This window comes from Mesoplodon bidens (genome assembly GCF_964165515.1).
Source record: "Mesoplodon bidens genome assembly, contig: HAP1_SCAFFOLD_146, whole genome shotgun sequence".
Classification (NCBI taxonomy): Eukaryota; Metazoa; Chordata; class Mammalia; order Artiodactyla; family Ziphiidae; genus Mesoplodon; species Mesoplodon bidens.
The window spans coordinates 446,439-469,656 of record NW_027672719.1 but is presented as its reverse complement, the minus strand read 5'-3'; positions in this window follow the sequence as shown (position 1 = coordinate 469,656).

The following is a 23,218-nucleotide window of genomic DNA, read 5'->3' as shown; positions in this document are numbered from 1 at the left end:
ATTTTGTAAGCTTTAAAACTGTAATATGTTGCAAATTGGTGGTATCATATGGACTTTTGCGTTTACTGGTATTTAGTGATCATATGATCTATATTCCAGAAAGCATGTTTTTAAAGATGTGAAAATCTGGTTTTGTGTATGTGTGTGTGTGTGTGTGCTTTTATATGACATTAGCTTATTTCCTGTTCATGATTCTTTGATTCAAGAAGGCACTTTCTGTGCATGTATTGTATATACAGTAACATAAAAGACATGATGAGACTCTCCTGGCAATGAATTAGGAAAGTGAATCATTTAAATAAATTTAAGATATTGGAAAACTTCTAAGAATGCAATGAAAGATAAAAATATATACTATGAGAATTACATTAGGTAATGTGCATGAAAGCAGGGCATAATCTAAAAAGTTCTATCTAAATATAATTTATCACAGGGTGAGTGTAGGGAGGAATTTTTGAAAGTGCATCCATTGGATTGGCAGACACTCATTCAATAAATGTTGAGCACCTGCTCATGTAAGGCAAAAGGGGCATCATGAACATTAACGGCCTTTCTGAGAAATACCAGAGTTGAGCTTACAGGGGGTTTTAAGTGCGTAGATGCTGAGCGGAAGGGGAAGAGTGCACGGGGGTGAATATGTTGAAGAAGCCAAAGAAAATATTGGTGATCGTACATTTAATAAATTGGGTTGGGTATGATTTAGGACTTTTAAACGTAAGCATTAGATATTTTATTCACTAAAGTTAATTCTTAACATTCAGCAGAGTTGAAATATGTTTTGTTCAAATCAGATTCTATAATTCACTTTCTAATTTAAGGGAAACTTAAAGCAGGTAATTTTCTAATGTGGAATAAGGCTCCATTATGAATTGAACCAGTTAGAAATGTGATCTTTTGTGAATGATCATTAATAAAACGGTAACTTTGGTTTATTTATATACCACCTAAGTGTTATATAGGAAACTTTGTTGGGTGCCTGTGGGTTTTGGTTATTATGTGATATGGTCTCTGTCTTTACTGGCGGAGGGTTACATTAATTATAAATTAATTCCATTTTGAGTGTTTTAGTTTTGTTCCTTGAAACTAGGCAAGACTACTTTTTGTTTGTTTTTTGTTTTTTGGGGGGTTTTTTGCGGTATGTTAGCATCTCACTGTTGTGGCCTCTCCCGTTGCAGAGCGCAGGCTCCAGACACACAGGCTCAGCGGCCATGGCTCACGGGCCCAGCCGCTACGCAGCATGTGGGATCTTCCCAGAGTGGGGCACGAACCCGTGTCCCCTGCATCAGCAGGCGGACTCGCAACCACTGCGCCACCAGGGAAGCCCAAGGCAAGACTACTTTTGATGACAATGAGAAAAAATCATGTCAGACGTTTTCAGTCTTCTTGTATAGCTGGAACATGAAAATGCCCAGTTAAGAAACACAACTTTCTCTTTGTCTGAAGCCCTTCATGCCCACTCATTGACAAGCATGATCCTGGATGATGAAGGTGTTTGGGGCAGCACTGAGAATTCTTTTCAGAAGTTCCATGCTTTCCTGGTTCTCCTTAAAGATGCTGGGTTAGTTCATTTCTCTTCATGGCATTCTTCTCTTTGCGACTCTAATGGTAGTTTGCTGAGGAACTGGAGCAATTTTCATCACTTACGTGGCTATATTTAGCCAAATTTAGTGTAATTATAGGTAATATAGTTGACGTTTTAAAATGAGGAATTAAATTTTTTAAGAAATGCAAATAGGGAAGCCTGCTTTGGTAGAGTGGGGAGCCCATTATAAAAGAGTAACCTGTAGACAGAGTAATTAGTAGGTATAGTTGTTTTGTAAAGACTAAATTAAAGGCAGTTTTCATTGAAAATAGTCGGGAATGCATAAGAATTTTCCTATCTTTCACTTCTTTTGCTTGTTTGATAAGTTTGAATTAAAGTCATCTTTGCCTTAGACATAAAAATGATTATTAATCTTCAGGGGAGATATAGGTCAGTGGTTCTCAACCGGGAGCAATTTTGCTGAAAGAGGGAAGTGGAGATTGATAGTTGATGGAGTGGTGTTTTGTCAGTGAATGAATTGGTGTTGGTGTTGGGAAGGAAGGAACAAACACATTCTTGGAAACTGGAGGAAAGGTGGTAAAGAAGTGTAGGAATGGAGGTGTGACAGGCAGTGGACAGGGTGCATGGAACATATTGAAGCTTCTAGTGAGACAGTGGGATGTCTCCTAGAGGATGAATCTGGAAAGGGCTGAGGATTTGGGGGAGAGAGAGGCTTGTAGTCTGGAGTAGGATGTTAGCTTTTAAGATTTTAGAAGTAGGGCTTCCCTGGTGGCGGGGCGGTTGAGAGTCCGCCTGCCGATGCAGGGGCTACAGGTTCGTGCCCCGGTCTGGGAGGATCCCGCATGGCGCGGAGCGGCTGGGCCCGTGAGCCATGGCCGCTGAGCCTGCGCGTCCAGAGCCTGTGCTCCACAACGGGAGAGGCCACAGGAGTGAGAGGCCCGCGTACCGCAAAAAAAAAAAAAAAAAAAAAAAAAGATTTTAGAAGTATTTCATGATTGTAGGTCTGGGGAAATCTAAACTGCTCTTCTGTGATTATAATAACCTCTGTCTTTTCTCCTTTCCTCCTCTCGTCTAGGCTTGGGCAGTTGGCCACAATGGCTGGTATAGATCAGTCAGATTTTCATTTACTAGGTTGTCCCCCCATGAATTCTCCTGTTAGTAGTCCACCTAAAGAAGAAAAGAAGGCACTTGAAGAAGGAAAATCAGAATCAAAACAGGGTGCCCCATAACAAATGCAAAATAACCAAGTAAATGGACAGAACAGCACTTAATGATTCTAAGAGTGATTAGCAGAAAGGAAATGACCAAGTCAGGGAGAAAACAATAACGATCAGTCTCTAATAGTTCACATGCCCGGGAGCTAGAAGACTCTGGAATCCTTTCGAAATCTGAGATTAGTAAATGTGGGCCCATTTCATGATACTGTACTTTTGTAAATAAGGAGACTGGAAGTTCTTGAGAAAATTTATGAGTTAAAGCAAACTATCCTTAATGAAGAAAGAAGACATTAGAGAAAATATTCCAGATTTTAAATTGTATAAATGTCTGTTCTGTCCATATTTTATCTAGGTTTCTATTTGTATGCAGTCAGCTTACAATGAAGGAACACTAATGAAGGTACACATACTGATATAATTTTTAAAATAAGTAATCCAGACATAGCTAATAGGTAACATATTAGAGTGAATCACCTGGTTATGGGAATGGGAGGGGAAAACCTGTCAGCTTTTCCTCCAGCCTCACTTGGAGCCCCCATCAGCCCATCTCAGAGTGGTCTTGGGAACTGACAGCTTGAGAACACAGTCTGGTCACAAACTATATACGGTTTACATGTGCCTGGAGGATAGAAAAGACATTAATTATCCTACAGAATAGGGTTTTATTTTTAGTGAGGGAAAGGAAATGGGTAATAACTACCCCAATCACCAAAGTCTGAAAACGTAGCGGACATAGCCTTGGATATAGCTAGGTTAAGCTGAGAATCACTTGGCAAGATATAATTACAAAAAAAACTGGCTCTGAAATCTTCTGATTAATCAATTGACTGTGTTAATAATAAGATCACAGAGTAACATTGAAGTTTTGAACTCTGCTTTTTAATGGTTGGCTTTGTTCATCACTGAATTTTTGTCTTGTCTTTTGTCTTCCCCTCCACTTTCCGAAAATTACAGGTGATGCTAGGATTCCTTTGCCTCTCGACTCCTTCCGTGTCCCAGCGTCTACTCAGGAGGCCTTAGAAACTTCCAAAGACAACCTGGGGGTCCCAGTCACAGAGCAGCGGCAGGAGTCTTTTGAAGATTTCATTGCTAGAACATGTTCTCCTTCAGCAGACGTCATTTCTGGAACTGGAAGTCAAAGAAAAGAAGAGGAATTATCTAGAAATAGCAGGTCTTCTTCAGAGAAAATGAGCAAAGCAGGTGAATAGACCAAAAACTACTCTGCTAAGAAACAACCTGGGAAGGACCTGCATTCCTGCTCTGACTCACCTGTAAAGCAGAAAAGCAAAGGAATTGGGCAAAATAATTCTTTGGTTAATAAACCAATTAAAAGTGAGTCTTCGAAAAAACACATTTCTGTTAAGAAAGAGAGTAGAATAGTGACTGTGTCATCAAAGACAACTAAAAGTAAACTCAGTGTACTAGAACAGTCTGAAAGTGATACTCTTGGATCTGATTGTGAATTTCAAGAAAGCATCCATACTCTATCACACCTAACATAGGTCTAAATCTTTTAAAATTATGTTTTTGCCTTCAAATTTTCATAAATTACTTATGTTATTATTATAGCATATGGTGTTTTCAGTTACTTGACTGGAAGCCATTAGAGAAAGATTTTTTTATCTATACTTTTTTATTATAATGAAAGTTTGGGTGTACTTTTCCTTGTAACACTTTGCACCATTCATTCAGCTAGTGTTTACTGAGGGCTTCATATGTACAGTACTTTTCTGGGTGCTGTTGCTTTCAGCAGTGAACAAAATAAAGCCTTTACTCTCCTGGAACTAGCACTCTGTGGTGGCAGAAAACATAAACAACAAAGCAGGCTAAGGGTTAAAAAGAGATGGGAATAATAAATGGAATAGTTTTACCATTTGGTTAAACATCAAACTATTATAAATCACACGGCCAGAAGCCATTGACATATTTTAATTCATAATAACCAGAGAGCCTCAAACATTTACCAAGGCACTTAACCGTGTTTATGGATTACAGCAACGCTCTGAGGTAGGGAACTCTTACCATCCCCATTTTATAGATGAACAGTCTGAGGAGACATTATGTGAGTTGCCCAGAATTACACAGCTATAAGTAAGTGGGAAGTTGCAATGTGACCCGAACCCATGCTCTTTTTTTTTTTTTTAATGTATGGACTTTATTATCTTTCATTTGTTTCTGATTTATGTGAATTTTTTCTTTAAAGATTTTTTCTGATGTCAACCATTTTTAAAGTGTTTATTGCATTTGTTACAGTATTGCTTCTGTTTTATATTTTGGTTTTTTGGCCTCAAGGCATGTGGGATCTTAGCTCCCCGACCAGGGATTGAACCCTCACCCCCTCCACTGGAAGGCAGAGTCTTAACCACTGGACCACCAGGGAAGTTCCCCTTATGTGACTATTTTTCTGGCAATTTTTTTAAATTTTATTTTTTATTGACATACACTTGAATTACAGTGTTGTGTTAATTACTGCTGTACAGGAAAGTGACTCAGTTACACATTTATGTACATTCTTTTTCATATTCTTTTGCATTACGGTTTATCACAGGATATAGAATATAGTTCCCTGTGCTCTACAGTAGGAACTTTTATGGTTTTTTTAAAATACATGCACTTTTTAAAAATAAATGCATGTATGTATTTATTTTTGGCTGTGTTTGGCCTTTGTTGCTGCACGTGGGCTTCCTCTAGTTGAGGTGCACATGCTTCTCATTGTGGTGGCTTCTCTTGTTGCAGAGCACGGGCTCTAGGTGCCTGGACTTCAGTAGTTGTGACGTCCGGCTTAGTTGCTCTCTGGCATGTGGGATCTTCCCGGACCAGGGCTTGAACCCATGTCCCCTGCATTGGCAGGCGTATTCTTAACCACTGCGCCACCAGGGAAGTCCCATGTAGGACCTTTTTGTTTATCCATCCTGTATATACACCAGTTTGCATCTGCTAATCCCAAACTCCCAATCCAACCCTCTCCCACCCCCTCCTCCTTGGCAACCGCCAGTCTATTCTCTATGTCCCTGTTTATGTTTCTGTTCACACATAGGCTGTAACCAGGCTCTTAATTACTTTGTTATCCTGTTCCCTTGTTAAGAAGGGTTTAAGGAAGGCACTGAGAGAGAAGCCAGTGACCACTAGAAGTGCAAAAACAGTGGGGCTGTCAGAAAGCACACCTGTCTCCTTCCCCCATCGTGAGCAGAATTTTTAAATGGCAGAGTATGTAAGAGTATGTGATGACACATCTCTGGATTAAATTATGTCTCCCTGGTAAAACATGTACACGTAAGTCTTTAGTTCAATCAGAGTGAAAGGTGAGATCAGAGAAAAGCTGGAGTGTCAGATTTCTTGTAGAAGGTCCTGCCTGATTGTTACTAAGAGGGCTACTACAGTACTAGTTAGTTCATTAGTCATGGGTTGAGTGTTAGAGGAGTGAAACAATGAGCAAGATGTAGTGTTGGCCCTTTAGCAGTGGAGTGAGAGGGGAAGACGCACAGCAGATGTCTCATCCTGCACGTGACCTGCTGTGACGGGCATATTCAGGGCGTTTAGTCAGTGTTTGTGGAAGAGGAGGGGGAGCCGTGAGGCAAAGAAAAGTCATCAAAAGGGGCAGTCCCTAAGCTAAGTCTTAAAGGACTCGTGAGAAACTGGTGAGTCAGCCGGTGAAAGGCAAGGATACTCAAGGCAGAGTGGACAGCGGAAGTCCAGAGCCGTGAGTGTGCGAGGGGTGTGTTACAGAGCCACAGGCACAGGCTCTGGAGGATCAGTGCAGTGTCCCCAGGCAGCGGCAAGTGCCCCTAAAGGAGGCAGCGAGGAGGAGGAGAGCATGTCTTCACCAACCATGTGCGTGTAGCTGGTTTCCTCAGAAAATAGCTAAGAATGGAAAGGACAAGTTCGGGTGGCATTTTAGACCACTGACGTCAGTATGGATGAGGAATCTGAAGAAGCCTGGAGATAATTATGCCCCACTCTTCTGAGGAGCAGTGCTTTATATTTTCAAGTGGGATTTTCACGCTGCCACCTCCTCTCCTGTCCCTACTGAAAGGTTTATAGGCCGGCAGAAGGGAGAACCTGGCTTAAGTAGAGTTAATCAGGTTTCTTTACTGTACAGCTTCTCGGGGCTGCTGTAGGCTAATGTTCATTCTGGATCGTCACAGCAGGCGTATGGTACACAGCCATCCTCAAAGCTATTTGACCCTAGAGTCCTTTTTTAATAGAATGTCTAACAACTGGTTCCACCGAAGAGCAATTTCGTAACTTCTAGACCAGGTAATAGCAAGAAGAAAGGGGTCTGAAATAAGGTATAAATGAAGGGAGGAAATAAGTTCTAATTGTATTTAGGAAATTACCAGCAAGACTTGACCTTGGGAAGTAAGGAAGAAGTAGGAGGCGGAGGCTGAACCCCCATCTGTGTGACTAAGGTTGGGTGGTGGTATCATTGAGTTTGGAAATAGGGGATAAAGAACTGAAGTGGGGAAAAGACTTTAGTTCTGGACATGTAGAATTTTGAAGCACCTGTAGAATTCAGAAGACAAACTGGTAGATAACTGGACATGCACGTGAAGACATGGAAAGATAAAAATTTGAATGTCCTCAGCACATATCAGCAGTCATTAAAATCATGAAAATGGATGAGATGTCAGAGAACTGTGAGTCCTGACAACGTTTAAGTGATAAGCAGAGAAAGAATTCTGGGAAGGAGAGAGGTGATAGAGATTCAAGAAGGAGGAAGGAGATGCCAGCGTCGTCCTTCAGAGACTGTGAGTGTCCATTGGATTCGGGCAGTTAGGTCCCCAGTGACCTGAGAGCAGTGCAGGGAAGTGGTGGACAAAAAGCCAGATGGCAACAAACTGAGGGTGTAGGGCTGCCTGTCGGGGCCAGGCGGGGCTAGTGAGGACAGTGGGAATAGGCTGCTCTCAAGGAGTTTGGATGAAAAGAGAAAATAATTAGCAAAAAAGAATTTTTTAGAATGAGAAGGACTTCTATTTTATATGTTGAAATGAAGGAACCAATAAAGGAGATCCTGAAGATGTAGATAATAATTTAGAGAATTGGGGAAACACGGACATATGAATAAGAAGAACACCTTGCACAGTATATAAAAATCACTTGTATCCTTCGAGCTGGATGGATACTGGTAAGTTTGGGAGGAAATAAAGGTAAGAAGAGATAGAAGTTAAAGAAGTTTATACTGATAGCCTCAGTTTTCTTTGACACAGATTTTTCAGAGACACATATATACACATACATAATTACCGTTCGAAAATTCTTTCATAGTTACATGTTTTATTAATCACGTCTGAGAAAAGTCACTGATTTTCATTTTGTACAGCATTATCTTGTAAGGACAAGATACAGTGACAACTTCCATGCTTTTTGCATATCAGAGCTGACACTGAAAGTATCTGCATAATTGAATTTTCACTTCTTATTTGTAATAAGTTTATCCTTAGGAGGATACTTTCATAGTGTTTGATCACAGATGAGTTTGGGCATTGCTATCACTCAATAATGTGAAGCATCTGTCAGGTTCTCTCCTACACTATATATTCATATTTTGTCCGTTAAGCAAATATTTATTGGCGGCCTGTGGGAATAAGATACACCTAGGTCCTCTTTCCTTGGTATATTCACAAAAGCCTCTGAAACTAAATTTCCAAGTCAGGCCATACTAAGGCCTGGCATAATAAGTTTTCATTGTTAACAGTTTTTTTGTGTTTGTGGGGGTTTTTTGTTTTTATTTTTTTGAAGCAAGGATAAGACACTGTCTTAACTCAGTAGTTGTCCATTCATTAATAAGTCACAGAAGACATTGATGAAGCATGGTATTTTGAATATCCTTTCCACAGAATAGGTAATGGGCCATCCTGAAACTCTGGTGAGATGCTTATCATTTTCAGATTTTGGAGTGGCTGAGAAAACCCTATTACACCTTGAATTATCACTAGAAACATGAATTCAGCCAAATAAAAACAGTGCCTCTGCCTACTGAGGTGGTCAATTTCCATCTCAACAAAAGTGACCATTTCTCCTTTAGATTAAAATCAAGAAAATCCCCTCTGTCCAGGATGCAATAATGGGGTGCACGAAAGAGGAAAACTGAAGCTATTCCCTCTTTACACCTGAACAGTGAATTCATTCTGATATCAAATATTTGTTATGATTCTGTTATGACCAGGTGCTTTATTGTTTAGAGATCAAGTTACTGTTCATTCTTGGTAAGTAAGAAAAATCCACGTTTTAGGACTCTGAATAGTAACTTTATATGTATTATATATATATATATTAAAAATAAATATGTATATTATATGTAATATATATTCCACCTATTCAACAAAATTGTAACTTTCATCATCTCTTACGAATGATGAACTGTATTCACTCTTTGGAAAGGGCTTATAGGGAATTAAAGTCTCCATATACTTTTTATATAAGACCGTGGAAACCAAATTCTCAACTGGGAGCAAACTTAGGTTTTGCTATGAAGGTTTATGCTTGCCTGGCCTTAGAGGGGTAGGCCAGGAACTCAAGTTTTTTTCCTCTAAGTTACTTTCATTGATGCCACCCTGAAAAAATTTGGAGGGAGTATTTTTGAAATAGCTTTATCTCAGTAACCCTTTAAAAAGGCTTCAGGGTATGGGGAACATAACTGTCAAAATGTTCAAGCAACTCTTGTTGATTTAAGTGTAATGGATCAGGAGCAATACAGGAAGGAGCTGGGTACAAAAGACAAAAGGCGTGAGGCTATTTCATGTATTGTTTTTGGCTTATTGTACAAAACAGAGAAAGTCTCATACACTCGCGCAGCCAAGGTCCCCTACTGTTCTCTCCTTTTAGTAGAAATAAAAGAGAGCTCGTTTCTCAATAGCAGCATTCTATCCTTAAGTGGGTAAACAGTGATATTCTGATGGTCTCTGGAGCAGAGAATAATTCCGTGGCAGCTCTGACCTCCAGTCACCGGGTTCTCTGTAACTTAGTCTTTCATGGCCAAGGACTATAATCATTATTTCGATTTATATTTAGCATCTCAAAATGGAAAGGATTCCATGGACAACAAAACAGGAAGTGATTTCATGAAGTGTTTTAGTATGGATAAAACAATAAACTATAAAAATACAAATCATCAGTAAAGCTTTTTCTTTCCAGAGAACTATATTCAGAAATTAATGTAAGCCTCTAAGGTGCGCATGTGTGTTTTTTCACCCATGATCATGTTTGTATGTGTGCGCATTCCACTGCTACAGGAGACATGCAAAATGATATCAGATTTGCTACTATATGCAGTACTGGTTTCTCCCAAGAACTGTGTGCTCGCAGGGTTCGTTCAGGAAGGTGAGTGTCCTACCACCTCATCACAGTCATATCTCATCACCTTCGGCAGGAATAGTTGACACTTTAACCTCACATGCAGGCTTATTAAATTAGTATTACTCATCAGAACTTGCTTACTAATAAAACAAGCTGAATTAGCCACTGCAGAATCATATTTGGAAATTCAATGAAAATCTTACCTTTTTAATAAAGGCCCAGAAATATTATTTCAGAGCAGGTGGTACAGAAAACTGTGGTCAAATTTGACATTCATTCATCATTGAAGTGTGGAACGTGACAGGTGAAAATTGATATTGATTTCTTTCCTCTAATATTTGGAAGAGTTCTAACAGGTAAATCAAATGAGATAACAAGACATATCAAGTCTCACTCATTTCTATGATCACATCCTCCCCACATATCACTCCTTCGCCTGCCATGTTTTGAATAATTCAATGCCCATAGTCTTTCCAGTCCAGTGTATTATAAGACACACTCAAGCTGGGTTTCAATCATATTAGACTGAAAGCTGAACATTTTAGGAAGGATTATTTAAAACCAAATGCGTCTTGAGCCCAACAGCCTATGAAACCAAACAATCCTGGGAGTTCAGTTGGATTCAGAAAATTCAGTAATCCTATTTGATGTATGTTAACCGTATCAATATTAACAACCTTCCACTGGATTTCAGCACTGATTTGAGAGCTGAGTTACTACTGGTCTTGTATTTTACCTAGTTGTGAAAGCACTGAGAGAGTTGTTCTTGGGTTGGACTTGACCTGCCTCTGGGAATGCTCTCTGTTCTATCCATCTTGAAAAACTTTATTCAAGTGCCATTTCTCTGCCTGCCTTCTCTTCACTTGCACCCCTTGGGAAAACGAAAGATGCTCAAATATAGATGTGAACACTGCAGGTGCTCTGCTTGGCAATGGTGTCTTTCAGCTTCCCAATAAAAAATTATATTGCTGACCACCCATTTGACTGAAAAGTGACTCATTTTACTGACAGATATCTGGATTGAGATGCCAAAAGAAATAGGTCATTTCAAATTTCCTTTTTAAGTCATAGCTTTGTGTTGCAACACTACTTGTTCAAAACTTAGATCATGAAGGTTCCTTCCTATGACCTCCAAATAATTAAAATGTTCTTCAATACGCTATATAAAAAGCAAGCAGAGGGGCTTCCCTGGTGGCACAGTGGTTGGGAGTCTGCCTGCCGATGCAGGGGAGACGGGTTCGTGCCCAGGAGGATCCCACATGCCGCGGAGCGGCTGGGCCCGTGAGCCATGGCCGCTGGGCCTGCGCGTCCGGAGCCTGTGCTCCGCAACGGGAGAGGCCGCAGCAGTGAGAGGCCCGCGTACCGCAACAACGACAACAACAAAATAAATAAAATAAAGCAAGCAGAATATTCCTAATTATCAATCTTTCTCTTGAGTCATATAGTTCTTGTAATTTCAAGGAAGAGAAACTCAAATGTAAAGTGTTACAATAGCCAAGCATACCAGCACTATTATCTAACCATTCAGCAATTTTCTCTGCCAAGTCACTCTGAACCTTAGACTACTGAGGAGGTCTTCTTAATTAATTTTTAAGGTTCTCCTCTTTTGAATTAAAAAATGGTCACAATTTTATAAGTAAAATTAAAGAAAAATACCAAAGAGAACATCTGAGATGTTTCCATTAGGCATTATATATATATACATAAATTTAATAGATATACATATATACATGCACTGGGATACATCTCCATCTTCTGCGTCAGTCGGACATAGGTCCATTTTCTTAGGAATAGGGAACTCCTTTCACAGTGGAAGTGAGGAAATTGGCTGGACCATCCTTCTTGAAAATAATTCTGTGAAGCCGCCGTTCCTTCTAGCAATCTACTACTCCATCGGTGTGTAGTTCATCAAATTCAGGTCTTCTGAAGCCAGGCTAGAAATACAAAGTGAGGTGGACGACTAAGGTAACTGACCAAAAAGGAGGAAAGGAAGAGGAGCAAAACAATTTCCCAATTTCATTCTTTCCCATATTCTCTGTGCTTGACAAGGGAAAAAATATTCGGGTCTGAGTGCCTCTCATTCTTAGCCATTGTTAGTTCAAAGTCTGAGAAAAAAAAAAAGGTAAAAACGAAAATATGGAGTCCAGAATTCCCTTAGCTCTCTTGCATGCAATATCACAACTTAAAAGGCCTTCCAAAATGGAGGGATAAACTTTTAAAAATATAGCCCAATCTTTTCAATCTAAACAAGTAAACACTAAAAATATATTTTAGAAATCCAGCAAACACACTAACCACAGTCAAAGCAAAGGAAGGCTTATGGCTTACCAAATGACAGTGGCTGTCTACAAGAGAGAGAAAGAGAATAGTCCAAAATTCTATCTGACCTGGCAGAGCTAGGAGGGTGCCCTGGTTAGGGTCTTTCATATACAGTTATTCAAGCTCAGACTTGATCATCTGTCAGGGATGCTACAGTAGGGAGAGATTTGCCATAACTGTGAGACTCAGCAAGATCACTTCCAACTCTAAAACCTACAACTTTAATTTAATCACCAACACCAGCCACCATTAAGAGCGACCTCAAATAACTCCAAATCTGTTCATCTACTCACATATTCTTTACACAGTCAGCAGACCTCGAGTGATTACTACATGCCAGACACAGTTCTAAGACCCAGAATAAGGGATAAGAAAGGTAGCAACCTCTGTCACTGTGGGGCTTGAGTTCTTTGGGAAGAAGTTCATCTAAATACAAAGAGACACCAAAGATAATATTTGGTTTGATTATTATTCTGTGAAAGAAGTAAGGTAATCTGTTAAATTGGGACTGAATTAGGCTAGTAGGACAATCAAGGAAAAAATATCTTTAAGAGATGAGTGCCAAAGAATAGAAAGGAATCAGTTATGGAAAATTTTTCTGGAAATAATATTTCCAAAACATGGGAACAGGGAATACAAAATCCCTGAGGCAAGATGAAGCTTAACTACAATCAAGGAGCAAAAAGAAGCTAAAAGGTTAGGTCAGGAGATAACCACACAGATTTACACCAGCTGGTCCCTAACTTCAAGTCTACGTGGGTATATTCTTCAGGTGAGTTACATATATATCATCCAAAAAACACAAAAAAAAATGGACTCCAAAATTACCCTGGAAATTCTGAGTGAGATTCTTTACAAAGGCACAACCATGTTAAAGATCACAGCCATCATTGTCCAAACTCCACTCTGGGCATCACTTGCAGGCATTTAACGGGGGTGTTTCATATCCTCTCTAAAATATTGGGCAGGGAGAACAAACACCCTAGCATGTCTGCACTGTGCACCTAGTGTCTCACGATTGAAAAGTAGCCGGAGCTCACCCTGCTGATGGCTTTGCTGGGTTTTTTTAACCATTTATTAAGAGTCCCATCTCTTTTAAGAACTGGGATATATTTTTTGAGGAAATAAACTACAGGAAAATTCAACTGACAGAGATCATACTGTAGTTGACTTTCCTGTTCTTTGTTACATTTATTCGTTGAGACAAACGTCTGTTCTTAGCCTTTTTTTAATGGCTCTGTTAAATAGAACGGACACAGTACACTGCACATACTTAAAAACACAATTTAAATTCTGAAATATGCATATACCCATGGAACTGCCAACACAATCAAGAAAAGGAACATATCCATCACTTACAAGTGTTTATGCCTCATTCATAAAGCCCCTTTTTTCCCCTCACATTCCAGCCCTCCACATCCCCAAGTGAGCACTGATATGCTTTCTTTCATTAGAGACGTGTTTGCATTTTTCTAGAAATTTAGATAAAGGGATTCACACACTGAGGACTCTTTTATCTGGCTTCTTTCACTCAATGTAATTATTTGGAGAGTAATTCATATTCTGGTGGGTGTCAATAGTTTATCACTTTGTTTTGCTGAATAGTGTTTCACTGTATGGGTATACCACAGTATATTTATTCATTCTCTTGTTGATGGGTGCTCGAGGTTGTTTCAATTCTGTCTATTAGAAATAAAGATGCTATGATGATCCATGTACAAGTCTTTGTGTGCACATATGCTTTCATTTTTCTTGCGTAAATATCCAGGTGCAGAAAGGCTGGGTCATACGGTAGGTGTACGTTCAACTTATGAAGAAACGGCCAAACTGCGGACTGGAGTGACTGCACTCTTTCCCTCCCACTAGCATGTAAAAGCCGCGCAGTTCCTACACTGCCTCACCAGTACTTGGTGTGGTTGGACTTTTCTAATTTTAGCCATTCAGTAGGTGTGTAGTGGTATCTCCTGGGGCGTTCATTTCCATAGAGCTAATAATGGATTACATTGAGCAACGTCATGTGCTTATTTGCGTCCGTACACCTCCTTGGCAGGATCTCTTTTTAAATATTCTTACCCATATTGTTAATTAAAAAATGTTTTTCTAATTACTGAGTTTTGAGAGTTCTCTACGTGTTAGAGGCACAAGTCTTTTCAGGTGTATAATTTGTAAATATTTTCTTCCAAACTGTGGCTTTTCTTTTATTAATAATGGCTTCCAAAGATGAAACCCAATTTATTACTTTTTTTCTTTTATGGATCTTGTTTTTGGTGTCGTCTCTAGGAAATCTTTGCTTAACCCAAGGTCAAAAAGATTGTGTCCAAGTTTTAGAGATTTATGTTTTGATCTACATTTAGTTAATTCTTTATATGGTGTGAAGTAGGGATCAAAGGTCATACTTTTGCATATGGTGAACTAGGCACTATATCCATGTACGACATGCTTCCAGCACCATTTGTCAAGAAGACTATCCTTTCTCCTCAAAATTGGCTTTGCACCTCTGTTGAAAAATCAATTGTCCTTATATGTGTGGATATGTTCCTGGGATCTACATTCTATTTGATTGACCTATTATATCTGACTCTTGGTTATAATATATTCTTTCACTGATTTCTTTTCACTTGCTCATGTAAATAGTCTCCCAGTAATATAGCCTTACCATATGACTGCACATACCTAGATATACCTGAAATGCATTTGATAAATCGATGGAACTTGCACTCAAACTAGGGTTACTTTCCAAAAACTCTTAAAATGTTGAGGTGTAAAAACGATGTACTCTACAGCCTTCCTGCCTCAACCAAGTATATGTTAACACATCCCCACACAAGCTATTTTGCATGTGTATGGGGCTGTAGAGTCTGGGGAGTATGAGAGTGGTATGTGCTGTCTATCCCAAAAGATCATCATAGGAGGCAAAGGAAACATTAAGGAAGTAGATAAGAATAGTCAAATGCCGAATGTTAACGTATTTCTCATGCGTTTTTAATATTTACATTGAGATAAATAAGTAAATTATTATAAAATAAAATACAAAACTTTAGAGAAGATTTCAAAATGCTCTTTTTTGCCAGATGCAACAAGATACTAGGAATAGAGGGATTTTCTGGAACCAGCTTATCTTTCCTTTTCTTATCACCATCGAGTGATGGGCTTGTATTTTATTCAGTGTATTGTACATGTGGGTGTGAAGAAGATGGAAGTTGTCTCAAAAAGAGAAATGAGCAAAGAATATATGTCGTCAACTTGTCTAAAACACTTTTTCATGTTCTGACTCATTTTTCTTTGTATTGGCATTTCAAGGCATTTTGTTTTTTAGTGACTATTAAAAAACCTTGATAATTTCAGTGAAATCCCATGAAGATAATATAAACAACAGTCATGGAAAATGAAAAGATGATAATAGCAACCAGCACTGTGCTATTTCTTGTCAGTGTTCTTCACTATTTAGAATAGTAACAAATCCCATATTAATTTGACTTTTTGAACTTTGGCCTTTACTTTGGTGGAAGAAATTCCTTACACTTTGCTTATTATCTGTTTGCAATTAAAAACAATTAATGACCATACTTTGATATGATCATCTTAGAGTTGTATAGAGGGAGGATAGTTATGCAACTATTTATATATCTATGGGTTCAAGGAAGTTTAAAGGCTTGATATTTTTATCCTGTGGAAAGTAGCCTCCTTTCCCAGAGGGAATGAACATATACATGTACTTAATGTAGTTTAAACTAAAGCAACACCTGTTCGTAGAGGCACCTTCTATTCCAGGTATGTTTAGGTATAGGGAAGGGGAACAAGAGCTATAAAACATAATTCTTGTGTATAAGAAGTTTACAGGGGCTTCCCTGGTGGCACAGTGGTTGAGAGTCCGCCTGCTGATGCAGGGGACACGGGTTTGTGCCCCGGTCCGGGAGGATCCCACATGCCGCGGAGCGGCTGGGCCCGCGAGCCATGGCCGCTGAGCCTGCATGTCTGGAACCTGTGCTGCGCGTCTGGAGCCTGTGCTCCGCAACAGGAGAGGCCACAACAGTGAGAGGCCCGCGTACCACAAAAAAGAAAAAGAAAAAAAAAGTTTACAGTTTAGGGGGGTTGAGGGCACTCAATGACTCAATGCGGATGAGCCTGATGCAGGTTACGAAAAGGTCACCCTTGAATAAACTCTGCTTTAGGAAAGACCAGCCTACTCTTATTCTGTTAAACTCTTTAATGTGGTGCTCAATATACCTGAGTATCAATGTCAAAGGCCACTTTAGAAATGTTTCCAGGCGTGCTAACAGCCAACAAGTTAATATGATTCCTATACACTTGACACAACTCACCAGAGGTCTTGAATTCGGTGAGCATATTGGCCTCCTTTAAGAAAGATCACCCGTTAAACTTCGAATGCTAAGTGCTAAGAGAATGAAGTAAGTAATAAGTGATATTCAGGTTCAGAGGCGGAAGAGAAAAGACGTCTCACCTTGAGTAGAACATTTTGTTGGATTCTCTAAAGTGGCAAACAATAAGGAGAACACTCAATAACTAAGACTGAATAAGTTGAGAAATAAGATGAAAGCCTAAGATGGAGGTCAAAATGTCCCCTAGATTTAAGGATACATTTAGGCTGAAAGGGAAACTATTGAAAAAGATGTAGAAAGTGCTAAATATTTCACAAAAAATTATTAGAACAAAAAATGTATTAGAATAAACTTAGCAATGTTTGTTTGCAGAATATGAAATCAACATACACACATCACTTGCATTTCTGTACATTAACAATGAACAATCTGAAAAAGAAATTAGGAGAACAATTCCATTTACAATACCATCTAAAAGGATAAAATACTTAGCAATAAGCTTAACCAAAGACATGAAACACTTGTACACTGAAAACTACAGCAGTATTGAGAGAAATTAAGGAAGACATAAATAAATGGAAAGACATTCCATGTTCATGAACTATTGTTAAAATGTCCATGTTACACAAAGCTATCTACAGATTTAATGCAATGCCTATCAAAATCCCCTGTTTTTGCAGAAATAGAAGAAACCACTCCAAAATTGATATGTAACCACAAAGGACCCTCAATAACGAAAGCAAACTTGAAGACCTCACACTTTCTTTTGAAATGAAGTTTTCTTGTTATTGTGGGTTAAAAATCCAGTCCTAAGTCTCCATAAATTATCCTCCTAAATTTATATTTTGGTTCATTCTCAGTGACAGGGCTTTCAGTGCCTGAGTGGTATTGAGGGCCCCTTCAATATCTGTAGCTTGGACTCCTGTCACTGACATGGTGTGGGTATCTCACAGCCTTGGCTGTTTTTACCAGTTTATCAAGTCCCAGATGAACCATGCTCAGAAGGGCCCCACACTTGCTTGGTTTCATGCTCTGATATTGCTGTCTTAATATTCTTAATGATTTTATCATTGAACTTACGTTCTGTAAGTAAAGTTTGTGGGACAATAAAATATACGCATGAGCAGAGGAGACGTGTGCAATATGTGTGTCTGCCACCATTCCTGCTGCCCCATTCACATCTAGTTTTCACCCTGCTTGTGGTGTGCTTTCCATGACATGCTTATTTGGTACCCATTTGGAGTCTTGCTGTGTTCCACCAGAATTCTGTGCTACTGGTCACATCCAAGACTAAGTGAAGGTGTTAACAGATGTGGAGGCCATGCTTTCCATTTGAATCTGAACTTACTTCTAACACAGAAAGAAAGTGTTGTTTTTTAAGAAACAAGAATGTCCAAGGAATCTTATCATATCCTTTCTTACTCGTGTTACTTCCCAATATTAGCCAAACAGTCTGCTGAAAAAGATGACATGTATGAAAAAGAGAAGAGAGAACAACCCACAGAACCCATTTAGGACTCATCCTAATCTAGTATGATGTCATCTTATCTCAATTCTATCTGAAAAAATAATTTACTTGGGCACATTCACAGGTTCCAGGTGAACATGAATTTGGGGAGGACACTATGCACCCCAGTGCAAATACTTTCAACAAGACTTTTTCTTTGCAGTTTGAACAAGAGGCACTATATTTTCATTTTGCACTGGAGCCCACACATTATGTCACTTGTTACTGTTAGAGCCCATGTTGGAAAATGGGGCTTCATGACATAGCCAAGTGAGTCTGTCAACTGAATTCTAGAGTTATCCAGACTTACCCACTTTGTTGCAGCAAGTTGGTTCCAGGCAAAGCCAGGTGAGAGGGGCATGTCCACAGTGGAGCAGAGAACTTCTGTCTCTCTATCACCAGACTCACTCCCAAGAGGAAGGAAAGAAGAGCTTAGCAAAGCATGGCCAGTTATTCTTCCCAACTTTGCCCGTCAGGTAGGTCACCTCACCTAGCCAGTGTCAGTGAACATAAGAGCAGGGAGGTTAAAAGTTACACTAATCAAATTCCCTTCACATGCTGGTACCCGTAAGAATGAGAAGGGAAACTGTCACTAATGCTCCCCTGGTGTTTTCAATCTCTTAACCCACTCAACGATGCTTTTAAGCCTATAGTTAATGGAATATGGCTCTCCCTTCAGGAAAGAATAGACCTTTATCAGGACAGTCCTGCTCACACTTTTATGGGGCTACTCGTTTGAGTGGCCTCCAGGAACTGCTGGTGGATGCCTTAGAGTTTCATCCCAGAAGTCTCTGATATGGGTGAGAAATTGCATTAATTCAAATGAACTCCAAGGCTACTCATATCCAATGATCAGAAACAACTTTTTGTTCTACCAGCCATCCACAACATAGCTAACCATAGACATTTGATGAGGTCAAATGACAAACTAAGATTAAATACAGAAAAGCATCCAGTAATACAATTCAGAAATCATAGAAATGTTGCAAATTTGTAAGTACACCTTTGCCAGTATCAAATTCTTCACAGACAAATTAAAAGGGCACACATTACACGCTCTTATGAATTAAGGTTCCAAAGTATTAAATCCCAATTTTGAAATCAAGTTTCCTTGTTACTGTGGGTTAAAAATCCGAAGTCCTAAATGTCCATAAACAATCCTCCCAAATGTACATTTGGTTCATTCTCAGTGACAGGGCTTTCATTGCCTGAATGGGACTGAGGGCTCCTTCAGTATCTGTAGCTTGGACTTCTGTCACTGACACGGGTGTGGGTCTCTCAGGGCCTTGGCTGTTTTATCAGTTTATCAACCCTCTCATGAACCATGCTTTTAAAGAGTCTAAAGAGTTACTAAGATACAATTTGATTTTACAGCACTATCCCCAACATTTAAAAACAATCTCAAAAGCAAGCCAATCCCCCACTCTTAGAAGAGTGAAACTAGGCACATTTTTGTTCCCGGAATCCAGTAAAGACTTTGATCAAAGAACATAGCGGAAACTCAATGGCATTTGAGAGAAAGAGAAAGTCTCTTTGGTTTTAGCCTCACTAGAATGTCCATTAGTCTATGCCATTTAACTGAAATTTCTGACCTGCGAACTTCGAACCAGGAGGAAACTTTTAGCTTGACATTGATTTGTCACTATGAATTTGCCATGTGCAGTGCACAGCCCTGAGCATCTGTCACACATGGACTCTTGCGTTATCCTTCCTCTTTGATGACCTTGTTGTTTACACTGCAGTACTGAGCTGTTTATGGGTTCTGTCGAGTGACATTACACCTCCAGGTCTGAGGCGTACATTTGACAGTCCTATGCCGCCATGGCCATTTTCACTGCCTCCTGCTATGGAACTACATAGACCAAAGGCGGCTGCCTTTAGGACAACATTTCTTTCTCCAATATAATTGACAAATCCAGTGTCAGCTTGGGTCCACATGTGAAGGGCGTCACTTGAGCCTACGGTAGACCATATGTGTCAGTGCCGACAAGTTCTATAAAACATGTTTTCCTTATAATTGAGTCTTTGTCTCAGTCAAGCCTGCTTGGGAAAAACTGTACCTGAAGAGTAAGGCAAGGTGGACGGCTGCCTGAGACTTTCCTGCCCTGTAAACTCCTGCACACTCTCAAGTCAAGTGCCAGGTAAAGGTCTCTGTATACTAAAGACCCTCCAGGTGCCTTATTCATTCCGCTCCAGGTATTGCTCAGTCACCTGCAACTCCCTAATGCCCCTTTTCTTTATATCAGACCTTTACTTAAGTGGCTCGAAAGAAACAGCCACTCTCCCACACCATAAGCTGCAGCCATCAGCCAAAATCAAAGTATCTTAGGGCTGGTGTAGTGGGTTGGATGGTGGCCCCCAAAAGGATATATCCATGTCCTAAGCCTTGACTGTTACCTCATTTGAAAAAAAAAGGTTTTTGCAAACGTCATTAAGGATCTTGAGATGGGATTTCCATCCTATATTAGCTGGATGGGTCCTAAATAGAATGACAATTGTCCTTAATATACAAGAAGGGCAGAGGGATATTTGAGACACACAAAAGAGAAGATACAGACACAGAAAGGGGGTGATGTGAAGACACAGACCAAAACTGAGTGACGTGGCCTCAAGCCAAGGAAGCTGGCAACCACCAGAAGCTGAAAGAGGCAAGGGATAGAATCTCCCCTAGAGCATCAGTAGGGAGAGCAGCCTTGCTGACACCTTGACAGCACACTTCTGGCCTCTACAACTGTGAGATCGTAAATTTCTATTGTGTTCAGCCTCCAAGTTTATTAGTCTCCCAGCAAGCACGGCACATTTATACAGCATGCATTAAACGTTTTCTAAGCTTCAGCAGTTTACTGCACAAACCTAAATATTTTCAAACAGTCAAAGGTTTCAACATCCCACCATACATTAAAGACCAAGGCAGTAGACTACCTTCCTTGGCAGTAACAAAAGATTTTCCACATGGACATTTTCCTCTCCAAAATGTCTGCTCCTTTCCTTTTATTTCTCAGTGTTCCCAGGTAATGCACCAAGTGTCAGGAACTTCTAATTACCTTTCAGCAAGTACAATGCCTTAATTCCATTTGGTTTGGAATAAATTAGGAAATAAGATAAAAGAGAAAAGATGGAGGGCCGAATATTCCTGTTACTCTTGATAACCCTGGCTTGAGAATCCAGTTTGAATGAAATGATCACATAACTGAACCGCAGAATTGGGCAGATTTACTAACTAGTAATACACAGAATGAGAGAAACAGAAGACACTCACACTCTCAAGGGAGAGAACAGAATTAGTCAAGGCAAGCATGCTCACTTAATTCTTTTCAAGCTTTCTATATAAGTCACTTGATCACCCTGGGGCAGAGTCAGTAAAGAAGCAGCGCTGATAGGTCCCTACGAGCTCTCTTGACAGGACTGAAACATCAGGAGCAGGAAAGCAACATTCCCTCACTCCCCACCACCGCCACCCCCAGCAGTAAAAATATGATCATCCACATAGACAATGTAAAGAAATCAGAAACTACGCTAACTCTGATTCACTCTTAGTATACCAACAGCTAATCGGGAGCCTTGTGAAAAAACATCTTGATTACTTGCTAATAAAACTCCTTAGGGGCCTGGGGGAAGATGGCGGAAGAGTAAGACACGGAGATCACCTTCCTCCCCACAGATACACCAGAAATACATCTACACGTGGAACAGCTCCTACAGACCACATTCTGAACGCTGGCAGAAGACCTCAGACCCCCCAAAAGGCAAGAAACTCCCCATGCACTCTGGGTAGGGCAAAAGAAAAAAGAATAAACAGAGACAAAAGGATAGAGACGGGACCTGCACCAGTGGGAGGGAGCTGTGAGGCAGGAAAGGTTTCCACACACTAGGAAGCCCCTTCAAGGGCAGAGACTGCAGGTGGCAGAGGGGGAAAGCTTGGGAGTAGCGGAGGAGAGCACAGCAACAGGGGTGCGGAGGGCAAAGCGGAGAGATTCCCGCACAGAGGATGGGTGCCGACCGGCACTCACCAGCCGGAGGCTTGTCTGCTCGGCCACCGGCGCGGGCGGGGCTGTGAGCTGAGGCTCGGGTTTCAGGTTTCTGTCGGGAGCACAGGGAGAGGACTGGGGTTGGCAGCCTGAACACAGCCTGAAGGGGTAAGTGCACCACGGCTGGCCGGGAGGGAGTCCGGGAAAAAGTCTGGACCTGCCGAAGAGGCAAGAGACTTTTTCTTCCCTCTTTGTTTCCTGGTGCGCGAGGAGAGGGGATTAAGAGCGCTGCTTAAAGGAGCTCCAGAGATGGGCGCGAGCCGCGGCTAAAAGCGCGGACCCCAGAGGCGGGCGTGGGATGCTGGGGCTGCTGCTGCCACCGCCAAGAGGCCTGTGTGCGAGCGCAGGTCACTGTCCACACTCCCTTTCCGGGGAGGCTGTGCAGCCCGCCACTGCCGGGGTCCCGGGATCCAGGGACAGCTTCCCCGGGAGAGTGCACGGGACACCTCGGGCTGGTGCAACATCACGCCGGCCCCTGCCGCCGCAGGCTCGCCCCGCACTCCGTACCCCTCCCTCCCCCAGGCCTGAGTGAGTCAGAGTCCCCGAAGCAGCTGTTCCTTTAACCCCATCCGTGTGAGCGAAGAACAGATGCCCTCCGGCGACCTACATGCAGAGGCGGGGCCAAATCCAAAGCTGAGCCCCGGGAGCTGTGCGAAGAAAGAAGAGAAAGGAAAATCCCTCCCAGCAGCCTCAGAAGCAGCGGATTAAAGCTCCACAATCAACTTGTATCCTGCATCTGTGGAATACATGAATAGACAAGGAATCATCCCAACTTGAGGAGGTGGACTTTGAGAGCAAGATTTATGATTTTCTCCTCTTTTCCTCTTTTTGAACAACACAATAAGTGAAATGAAAAATACTCTAGATTGGATCAATAGCAGAATAACTGAGGCAGAAGAACGGATAAGTGACCTGGAAGATAAAATAGTGGAAATAACTACTGCAGAGCAGAAGAAAGAAAAAAGAAT